This window comes from Symphalangus syndactylus, chromosome 3 (genome assembly GCF_028878055.3).
Source record: "Symphalangus syndactylus isolate Jambi chromosome 3, NHGRI_mSymSyn1-v2.1_pri, whole genome shotgun sequence".
NCBI lineage: Eukaryota > Metazoa > Chordata > Mammalia > Primates > Hylobatidae > Symphalangus > Symphalangus syndactylus.
The window spans coordinates 38,798,387-38,809,939 of record NC_072425.2 but is presented as its reverse complement, the minus strand read 5'-3'; positions in this window follow the sequence as shown (position 1 = coordinate 38,809,939).

Here is an 11,553-nt window from a genome sequence, read left to right as displayed (position 1 = left end):
GCTCTTGCAGATTTGTGAGGTGCTGTCTTGGTGGTCTTGGATAAGATTTGGAAGAATTCTCTGGATTACCAAAAAGAGACTCTTTTCCCTTATGTTTTTCCCAACAGAATTTCTCTTTACAAATTTTACAATAGATTTGTTTTTCTAATTCTGCAAAAAATGATGGTAGTTTGATAGGCATAGCATTTAATCAGTAGTTTGCTTTGGTCATATGGTCATTTTAACAATATTGATTTTTCAAATCAATAAGCATGGAATGTTTCTCAATTTTTATGTGTCATCTATGATTTCCTTCAGCAATGTTTTGCTGTTGTTGTTGTTGTTGTTATTATTATTATTATTATTTGAGAGGTCGTCTCTCTCTGTCGCCAGCCTGAAGTGCAGTTGCGTGATCTCGGCTCACTGCAACCTTCGACTCCCACATTCAAGTGATTCTCCTGCCTCAGCATCATGAGTAGCTGGGATTACAGGTGCACACCATTACACCCAGCTAATTCTTGCATTTTTACAAGAGATGGGGTTTCATCATGTTGGCCAGGATGGTCTCCATCTCCTGATTTCGTGATCTGCTCACCTTGGCCTCCCAAAGTGCTGGGATTACAGGCATGAGCCACTGTGCCTTGCTTGTAATCATATTTGTAGAGGTCTTTCCCACCTCCATGGTGAGGTGTATTCTTTGTAGAGATCTGTTCCCTCTGTGGTTCAGTGTATTCTTAGGTATTTTATTTTATTTTTTGTCGTTATTGTAAATGGGATTGTGTTTTTTATTTGGCTCTCAACTTGACTGTTATTGGTGTTTAGCAATGCTGCTTTTTCTTTTTGAACAATGATTGTGTATTCTGAAACTTTACTGAAGGTTTTCATTAGGTCTAGGAGCCTTCTGGCAGAGTCTTTAGGGTTTTCTAGGTATAGAATAATACTGTCAGTAAAGAACAATAGCTGGGCCTTTTCTTTTCCTGTTGGATGCTCTTTATTTCTTTCTATTGCCTGATTGTTCTGGCTGTGACTTCCAGTACTATTTTGAATAGGAGTGTTAAGAGTGGGTATCCTTATCTTATTCCAGTTCTTAAGGAGAATGCTTCCAATTTCTGTCCATTCAGTATGATGTTAGCTGTGAATTTCTCATAGATGACTCTTAATATTTTGAGGTATGTTCCTTTGATGTCTAGTTTGTTGAGGGTTTTTATTATTAAAGGATGTTGGATTTTATTGAAAGCTTTTTGTATGTCTACTGAGATGATCATACGGTTTTTAATTCTGTTTGTGTGATGAATTATACTTACAGATTTGCATATGTTGAACCAATCTTGCATTCCAGAAATAAAGCCTACTTGATTATAGTGAATTAACTTTAAGATGTGCTGCTGGATTTGGTTTGCTAGTATTTTGTTGAAGATTTTTGCATCTATCTTCATCAGGGATATCTGCCAGTGGTTTTCTTATTTGTTGTGTCTTTGCCACATTTTGGTATCAGGATGATCCTGGCTTTGTAGAATGAGTTAGAGAGGAGATGCTCCTCCTTGATTTTTTAGAATAGTTTCAGGAGTATTGGTACCAGCCATTCTTTATACATCTGGTAGAATTCAGCTGTGAATCCATCTGGTCCAGTGCCTTTTTAAAATTAGTTTGTTTTTTTTTTAATTACTGATTCAATTTCAAAACTCATTATTGGTCTGTTTCAGACTCATTACTGGTCCTAATTCAGATTTGGGAGCTTGTATCTTTCCAGGAATTTGTCCATTTCCTCTAGATTTTCTAGTTTGTATGCATAGAGGTATTCATAGTAGTCACTAAGGATCTTATGCATTTCTGTGGATTTGGTTGTCATGTCACCTTTGTCATTTCTGATTGTGCTTATTTGGATCTTCTCTCTTTTTTCTTTGTTAATTTAGCTAGTGGTGTATTGATTTCTTTTATCTTTTCAAAGAAAAAACTACCTTTTTGTTTTGATCCTTTGTATGGATTTTTGAGTCTTAATTTCATTTAGTTCTGCTCTGATTTTGGTTATTTTCTTCTGTTAACTTTGGGGTTACTTTGTTCTTTAAGAAATATTTTTATACTCCAAGTTGGTAACCATATTATTTTGCGTTTTCTTCTAGCTATGTAATACTTTGGCTTTATATTTGAGTTTATGATCTATCTCAAATTAATTTTGTGTATGGTGTGAGGTAAATTTTGAAGTTCTTTTTATCCCCATTTTTTTTTAAAGTTGTTCCAGCAACAATTGCAGAAAATCTTTTCTTTTCTCATTTAATTGCTTTGGCATCTTTGTGGAAATCAATTATCCATTTATGAGTGGGTCTACATCTGGATATTCTACTCTGTCCATTTTTCTTTGACTTTTGCCAGTATGACACTGTGTTAATTGCTATAGCTTTATAATAAGTTCTGAAATCAGGTAGTTTGAATACCCAACTTTACTTTTTATCTTCAAGAATGTTTTAGCTAGTCTAGTTTCTTTGCTTTTCTATATAAATTTTGAAAATTAAAAAAGGTATTTGTTGCATAAAGCTTGTACATCAATTTAGAGGATTAATTTCTTAACAATATTGTATTTTCCAAACTACTGTCATTGTATATCTCTTCATTTATTTACATAGATTTTCTTTAGTTTCTCTCAGCAGTGTTTAACAGATTTCAGTTTAGAAATTTATTCCTTACTATTATGTCTTTTTAACTGAGTCTTTTTTTATTATTATACTTTAAGTTCTGGGGCACATGTGCACAACATGCAGGTTTGTTACGTAGGTATACATGTGCCATGTTGGTTTGCTGCAGCGATCAACTCATCATTTACATTAGGTATTTCTCTTAATGCTATCCCTCACCCACTCCCCCACTCCCTGACAGGCCCCAGTGTGTGATGTTCCCCTTCCTGTGTCCATGTGATTTCATTGTTCACCTCTCTCTTATGAGTAAGAACATGCAATGTTTGGTTTGTTCTTCTTGTGTTAGTTTGCTGAGAATGATGGTTTCCAGTTTCATCCATGTCCCTGCAAAGGACATGAACTCATCCTTTTTTATGGCTGCATAGTATTACGTGATGTATATGTCCCACATTTTCTTTATCCAGTCTATCATTGATGGGCATTTGGGTTGGTTCCAAGACTTTGCTATTGTGAACAGTGCAGCAATAAACATACGTGTGCATGTATCTTTATAGCAGAATGATTTATAATCCTTTGGGTATATACCCAGTAATGGGATGGCTGGGTCAAATGGTATTTCTAGTTCTAGGTCCTTGAGGAATCACCACACTGTCTTCCCCAATGGTTGAACTAATTTACAGTCCCACCAACAGTGTAAAGGCATTCCTATTTCTCCATGTCCTCTCCAGCATCTGTTGTTTCCTGACTTTTTAATGATCGCCATTCTAACTGACATGAGATGATACCTCATTGTGGTTTTGATTTGCATTTCTCTAATGAGCAGTGATGATGAGCATTTTTTCATATGTTTGTTGGCTGCATAAATGTCTTCTTTTGAGAAGTGTCTGTTCATATCCTTTGCCTATTTTTTATGCTTTTTTTTCTTGTAAATTTGTTTAACTTCTTTGTAGATTCTGGATATTAGCCCTTTGTCAGATGGATAGGTTGCAAAAATTTTCTCCCATTCTGTAGGTTGCCTGTTCACTCTTCTGATAGTTCCTTTTGCTGTGCCTAAGTTCTTTAGTTTAATTAGATCCCATCTGTCAATTTTGGCTTTTGTTGCCATTGCTTTTGGTGTTTTAGTCATGAACTCTTTGCCCATGCCTATGTCCTGAATGGTATTGCCTAGGTTTTCTTCTAGGGTTTTTATGGTTTTACGTCTTACATTTAAGTCTTTAATCCTTCTTGAGTGAATTTTTGTATAAGGTGTAAGGAAGGGATCCAGTTTTAGCTTTCTGCATATGGCTAGCCAGTTTTCCCAGCACTATTTATTAAATAGGGAATCCTTTCCCAATTTCTTGTTTTTGTCAGGTTTGTCAAAGATCAGATGACTGTGGATGTGTAGTGTTATTTCTGAGGCCTGTGTTCTGTTCCATTGGTCTATATCTCTGTTTTGGTACCAGTACCATGCTGTTTTGGTTACTGTAGACTTGTATAGTTTGAAGTCAGGTAGCGTGATGCCTCCAGCTTTGTTCTTTTTGCTTAGGATGGTCTTGGCTGTGCTTGGCTCTTTTTTGGTTCCATATGAAATTTAAAGTAGTTTTTTCCAATTCTGTGAAGAAAGTCAGTGGTAGCTTGATGGGGATAGCACCGAATCTATAAATTACCTTGGGCAGTATGGCCATTTTCACAATATTGATTCTTCCTATCCATGAGCATGGACTGTTCTTCCATTTGTTTGTGTCCTCTTTTATTTCCTTGAGCAGTGGTTTGTAGTTCTCCTTGAACAGATCCTTCACATCCCTTGTAATGTGGAGTCCTAGGTATTTTATTCTCTTCATAGCAGTTGTGAATGGGAGCTCACTAATGATTTGGCTCTCTGTTTGTTATTGGTATATAGGAATGCTTGTGATTTTTGCACATTGATTTTATACCCTGAGACTTTGCTGAAGTTGCTTTTCAGCTTAAGGAGATTTTGGGCTGAGATGATGGGGTTTTCTAAATATACAATCATGTCATCTGCAAACAGAGACAATTTGACTTCCCCTTTTCCTAACTGAATACTCTTTCTTTCTTTCTCATGCCTGATTGCCCTGGCCAGAACTTCCAATACTTTGTTAAATAGGAGTGGTGAGAGAGGGCATCCTTGTCTTGTGCCAGTTTTCAAAGGGAATGCTTCCAGTTTTTGCCCATTCAGTATGATATTGGCTGTGGGTTTGTCATAAATTGCTCTTATTAATTTGAGATACATTCCATCAATACCTAGTTTATTGAGAGTTTTTAGCATGAAGGCTGTTGATTTTTTTTGAAGGCCTTTTCTGCATCTATTGAGATAATCATGTGGGTTTTGTCATTGGTTCTGTTTATGTGATAGATTATGTTTATTGATTTGCGTATGTTGAACCAGCCTTGCATCCCAGGGATGAAGCCGACTTGATCATGGTGGGCAAGCTTTTTGATGTGCAGCTGGATTCGGTTTGCCAGCATTTTATTGAGGATTTTCGCGTCGATGTTCATCAGGGATATTGGCCTAAAATTTTCTTTTTTTGTTTTGTCTCTACCAGATTTTGGTATCAGGATGATGCTGGCCTCATAAAATGAGTTAGGGAGTATCCCCTCTTTTTCTATTGATTGGAATAGTTTCAGAAGCAATGGTAGGAAGCTCCTCTTTGTACCTCTGGGAGAATTTGGCTGTGAATCTGTCAGGTCCTGGACTTTTTTTAATTGGAATTGTTTCAGAAGGAATGCTTCCAGCTCCTCTTTGTACATCTGGTAGAATTTGACTGTGAATCCGTCAGGTCCTGGACTTTTTTTGGTGGGTACGCTATTAATTACTGCCTCAATTTCAGAACCCATTATTGGTCTATTCAGAGATTTGATTTTTTCCTGGTTTAGTCTTGGGAGGGTGTAGTGTCCAGGAATTTATCCATTTCTTCTAGATTTTCTAGTTTATTTGTGTAGAGGTGTTTATGTATTCTCTGGTGGTAGTTTGTATTTCTGTGGGATTGGTGGTGGTATCCCCTTTATCATTTTCTATTGATTCTATTTGATTCTTCTCTCTTTTCCTCTTCATTAGTCTGGCTAGCAGTTTATCAACTTTGTTGATCTTTTCAAAAAACCAGCTCCTGGATTCATTGATTTTTTGAAGGGTTTTTTTGTGTCTCTATCTCCTTCAGTTCTGCTCTGATCTTATTTCTTGTCTTCAAGCTTTTGAATTTGTTTGCTCTTGCTTCTCTAGTTCTTTTAATTGTGATGTTACAGTGTCAATTTTAGATCTTTTCTGCTTTCTGTTGTGGGCATTTAGTGCTATAAATTTCCCTCTACACACTGCTTTAAATGTGTCCCAGAGAGATTCTGGTATGTATTGTCTTTGTTCTCATTGGTTTCAAAGAACATCTTTATTTCTGCCTTCATTTTGTTATTTACCGAGTAGTCATTCAGGAGCAGGCTGTTCAGTTTCCATGTAGTTGTGCGATTTTGAGTGAGTTTCTTAATCTTGAGTTCTAATTTGATTGCACTGTGATTGAGAGACAGTTTGTTGTAATTTCTGTTCTTTTACATTTGCTGAGGAGTGTTTTACTTCCAATTATGTGGTCAGTTTTAGAATAAGTGCAATGTGGTGCTGAGAAGAATGTATATTCTATTGATTTCTCGTGGAGAGTTCTGTAGATGTCTATTAGGTCTGCTTGGTCCAGAGCTGAGTTCAAATCCTGGATGTCTTTGGTAATTGTCTGTCTTGTTGATCTAATATTGAAAGTGGGGTGTTAAAATTTCCCAATATTTTTGTGTGGAAGTCTAAGTCTCTTTGTAGGCCTTTAAGAACTTGCTTTATGAATCTAGGTACTACTATAGTGGCTGCATATATATTTAAGATAGTTAGCTCTTCTTTTTGCATTGATTCCTTTACCATTATGTAATGGCCTTCTTTGTCTCTTTTGATCTTTGTTGGTTTAAAGTCTTTTTTATCAGAGACTCTTTGCACATGAGATTGGTCTCCTGAATACAGCACACCAATGGGGCTTGACTCTTTATCTAATTTGCCAGTCTGTGTCTTTTAATTGGGGCATTTAGCCCATATCGATTTAAGGTTAATATTGTTATGTGTAAATTCGGTCCTGTCATTATGATGCTAGCTGGTTATTTTGCCCATTAGTTGATGCAGTTTCTTCATAGCATCGATGGTCTCTACAATTTGGGATGTTTTTGCAGTGGCTGGTAACAGTTATTCCTTTCCATGTTTAGTGCTTCCTTCAGGAGCTCTTGTAAGGCAGGCCTGGTGGTGACAAAATGTCTCAGCATTTGCTTGTCTGTAAAGGCTTTTATTTCTCCTTCACTTAAGAAGCTTAGTTTGGCTGGATATGAAATTCCAGGTTGAAAATTCTTTTCTTTAAGAATGTGGAATATTGGCCCCCACTGTCTTCTGGCTTATAGGGTTTCTGCTGAGAGATCCACTGTTTGTCTGATGGGCTTCCCTTTGTGGGTAACCTGACCTTTCTCTTTGGTGCCCTTAATATTTTTTCCTTCATTTCTACCTTGGTGAATCTGACAATTATGTGTCTTGGGGTTGCTCTTCTCGAGGAATATCTTTGTGGTGGTCTCTGTATTTCCTGAATTTGAAAGTTGGCCTGCCTTGCTAAGTTGGGGAAGTTCTCCTGGATAATATCCTGCAGAGTGTTTTCCAAGTTGGTTCCATTCTCCCCGTCACTTTCAGGTACACTAATCAAACGTAGATTTGGTCGTTTAACATAGTTCCATGTTTCTTGGAGGCTTTGTTTGTTTCTTTTCACTCTTTTTTCTCTAATCTTGTCTTCCTGTTTTATTTCATTAAGTTGATCTTCAGTCACTGGTATCCTTTCTTCTGCATGATCGATTCAGCTATTGAAGCTTGTCTATGCTTCACAAAGTTCTCATGCTGTGTTTTTCAGCTCCATCAGGTCATTTATGTTCTTTTCTACACTGTTTATTCTTGTTAGCAATTCATCTAACCGTTTTTCAAGGTTCTTAGCTTTCCCTTGCTGGCGAGGAGTTGTGATCCTTTGGAGGAGAAGAGACATTCTGGTTTTTGGAATTTTCAGCCTTTCTGTGCTGGTTTCTTCCCATATTTGTGGTTTTATCTATCTTTGGTCTTTGATTTTGGTGATCTAGAGATGGGGTTTTGGTATGGACATCTTTTGGCTGATGTTGATGCTGTTTCTTTCTGTTTTTCAGTTTTCCTTCTAACAGGCCTCTCAGCTGCAGGTTGTTGGAGTTTGTTGGAGGTCCACTCCAGACCCTGTTTGCCTGGGTGTCACCAGCAGAGTCTGCAGAACAGCAAATATTGCTGCCTCATCCTTCATCTGGAAGCTTCTTACAGAGGGGCACCCACCAGATGCCAGCCAGAGCTCTCCTGTATGAGGTGTCTGCTGGCCCCTACTGGAAACTATCTCCCAGTCACCTACACAGGGGTCAGGGACCCACCTGAGGAGGCAGACTGTCCATTATCAGAGTTCAAATGCTCTGCTGGGAGAACCACTGCTCTCTGCAGAGCTGTCAGGGATGTTTAAGTGTACTGAAGCTGTGCCCACAGCTGCCCCCTCCCCCAGGTGCTCTGTCCCAGGGAGTTGGAGGTTTTATCTATAAGTCCCTGACTGGGGCTGCTGTCTTTTGTTCAGAGATGCCCTGCCCACAGAGGTGTAATCTAGAGAGGCAGTTGGGCTTGCGGAGCTGAGGTGGGCTCCGCCCAGTTAGTACTTCCCTTGGCTTTGTTTACCCTGTGAGCATAAAACCGCTTATTCAAGCCTCAGCAATGGCTGACGCCCCTCCCCCCACCAAGCTCCAGTGTTCCAGGTTAATCTCAGACTGCTGCACTAGCAGCGAGAATTTCAAGCCAATGGATATTAGCTTGCTGGGCTTCATGGGCGTGGGACCTGCCAAGCCAGGCACCAGAGGGAATCTCCTGGTCTCCCAGTTGCAAAGATAGTGGGAAAAGCAGAGTATCTGGGCAGGAGTGTACCGTTCCTCCAGGTACAGTCCCTCACAGCTTCTCTTGGCTAGGAAAGGGAAATCCCCTGACCCTTTGCACTTCCCGGGTGAGGCAACACCTCGCCCTGCTTCGGCTCACCCTCCATGGGCTGCACCCACTGTCCAACCAGTCCCAGTGAGATGAACAGGTACCTCAGTTGGAAATGCAGAAATCACCCATCTTCTGCATCGATCTTGCTGGGAGCTGCAGACCGGAGCTGTTCCTATGAGTCTTTTTAATAGATGTTCTCAAATGGTCTTTGTGCTCGTTTAATCTTCTACCAACAAAATAGGACAGGTTTTCTATTTTCCCTCCCTTGAAAAATGTATAATTTTAGAATATTTTTGATCTTTGCCAACTAAATATTATCTCATTTTAGCTTTAACTTTTACTTCTTTTATTGTGTGAGCTTCTTTTCATATGTCTAGAAGTTTTGTATTTCCTCTTCTGTGAGCATGTTTATGTTCTTTGCCAACTTTTCTGTGAGGTAGTACATTATTCTCTTGTTGGTTTGCAGTAGCTCTTTCTTATATACACACACAAAAATGGCATTTTTATGTTATTTCTTCCAGATTTTTGTCCTTTAAGTGTATTTGTTTTTTATTTATTATGCATGAAAATTTGAAAGATATAATAATCTTTTATGATTTCTTAGTTTCATGTCATACTGTTAATATTCCTACTCACTCTAATATTACAAAGTAATTCCATGTTTTCTTTGTAGAATTTTGAGGTTTCAGTTTTTCATTTAAGCCATTTGTTTATCTGTAATGTATTTGTTCTAGGAATCTATGTAATATGTGGTGAGAATCTTTACATTTTCTAGGCGATTACTCATTTTTTGAACAATCCTTCATTTCCCCACGACTATCTCAACATGTACTAAATTCACACACACACACACACACAAACACACATAATTTATATATATATATATGATTTAATAATGCTAGTTTTAAATACGTTCTAGTATCTGTTAGGGGTAGTACTCCTTTGTTAATAGTCTTTTAATTTTTTTAATATATTCTTGCATGCTGATTTTCCAAATGTATTTTTTTTTGTCTAATTCTGAACCTAAAACTTCTATTGAATTTTTTTAGGAGCAGGTAAAATTTATAAATTAGTTTAGAGAGAACTGATATATTTCCAGTATTGTATCTTCCTATCTGAGCTAAAGTGTTTCTTCCCTTTATTCAAGCCTTCTACTGGGTTCCACAGAAAGTTTTAAAGTTGCCTAAATATTAGATATATCTAGTTGTTTCTTTCTATATATTCTATTTTTGTAGTTATTTTTGCCATTGTAAGTAGTATCTTCTCTTCTGTTATATTTACTAACTTGTTGTGTGAATCTGACATGATATTAATTTTATATTCATCCAACTGACAGCATTCTCTAATCCTTGTCATTTCTGTCTTGGATAGGAAAGGTTTCAGTGTTTTATTTGTAAGTTTGATGGTCTCTCTCTCTCTCTCTCTTTCACTCATCATGTCAGATAAGTACCAAGTGATGTTTATTTAAAGTGTTAATAATTATAGATAGATGTCGAATTTTGTTAAATGACTTTTCATGCTTCAAAGAAGATAATCATGTGATCTTTTTCCTTTAATCTTTTAATATAATGAGTTATATTTCGTAATATTGGACTATCTTTGGTATAAACCCAATTTTGTTGTGGTGTATTTTGCATTCATGGGCTTCTGGTTTTTGTTTGCTTATATATTCTTTAGATATTTTAAAATAAAGACTCATAAAAGAAGTTAGTGCCATCATTGTTAGATTTTAGTATTAATGTTTTTCTGATTAATATTTTCTCTTTCCACAAAAGAGAATTTAAAATTGCTTATATTTTCTTAACTCCAGAAATGCTTTCAGAGTATTTGAAACATATTTTTAAAAAGTTTGGTGGAATTCAACTGAAAGACTTAATTTGATCCTCTGTAGTGAAAGAGGGTCAAGTAATTCTTTGACAGATTTGCCTGTGTTGCATGTGATCATTCATTTGTTTTGATTTTCCACTATTTCTTGGCTGTTTCATAATTCATTTTCCTAGAAAATTATCTATTTGAGTCAGGTTTTCAAGTTAATGTGTATAGTCAAACAAAATAGTCTATTATAATCTTTTACATTTTTCTTTAGGTGGTGAATTCCTCATTGTAATTTTCCTTTTATACTTGTGCTTTTCTCTACTTTGCTTCTAAAAATGAAATTAATAGTTTATCTTTTTAAATGGTTTTATTAAGATATAATTAACACATCATATAATCTATCCATGTAAAGTATCTAGTGGAAGGGTTTTTTGTATACTCAGAGAGCTGTGCAATCATTACTATAATTACAACTTTTTTTTTTTTCTTTTTACTTTTTTTTTTTTGAGACGGAGTCTCGCTCTGTCGCCCAGGCTGGAGTGCAGTGGAGCAATCTCGGCTCACTGCAAGCTCCGCCTTCCAGTTCACGCCATTCTCCTGCCTCAGCCTCCCGAGCAGCTGGGACTGCAGGCCCCCGCCACAACACACTGCTAATTTTTTTTTGTGTGTGTGTATTTTTAGTAGAGACGGGGTTTCACCGTGTTAGCCAGAATGGTCTTGATCTCCTGACCTCATGATCCACCTGCCTCGGCCTCCCAAAGTGCTGGGATTACAGGCGTGAGCCACCATGCCGGCCAATTACAACATTTTTATTATTGCAAAAGGAAACCTCATACTTAAACCGTCACTCACAATTTCCTCCCAACCTTCTCCACTCAGTCTAGGTAACCACCAATCTATGTTCTTCCTTATAAATTTGCCTGTTCTGGACATTTTGGAATCATTGAGTATGTGTGTGGTCTTTGTGACTGGCTTCTATCAGTTAGCATCAAGTTTTCGGGATTCCTCCATATCGTACGATGTATAAGTACATCTTTCTTTTTTATAAGTACATCATTACTTTTTATTGCTGAATAATATTCTACTGTATTCATATGC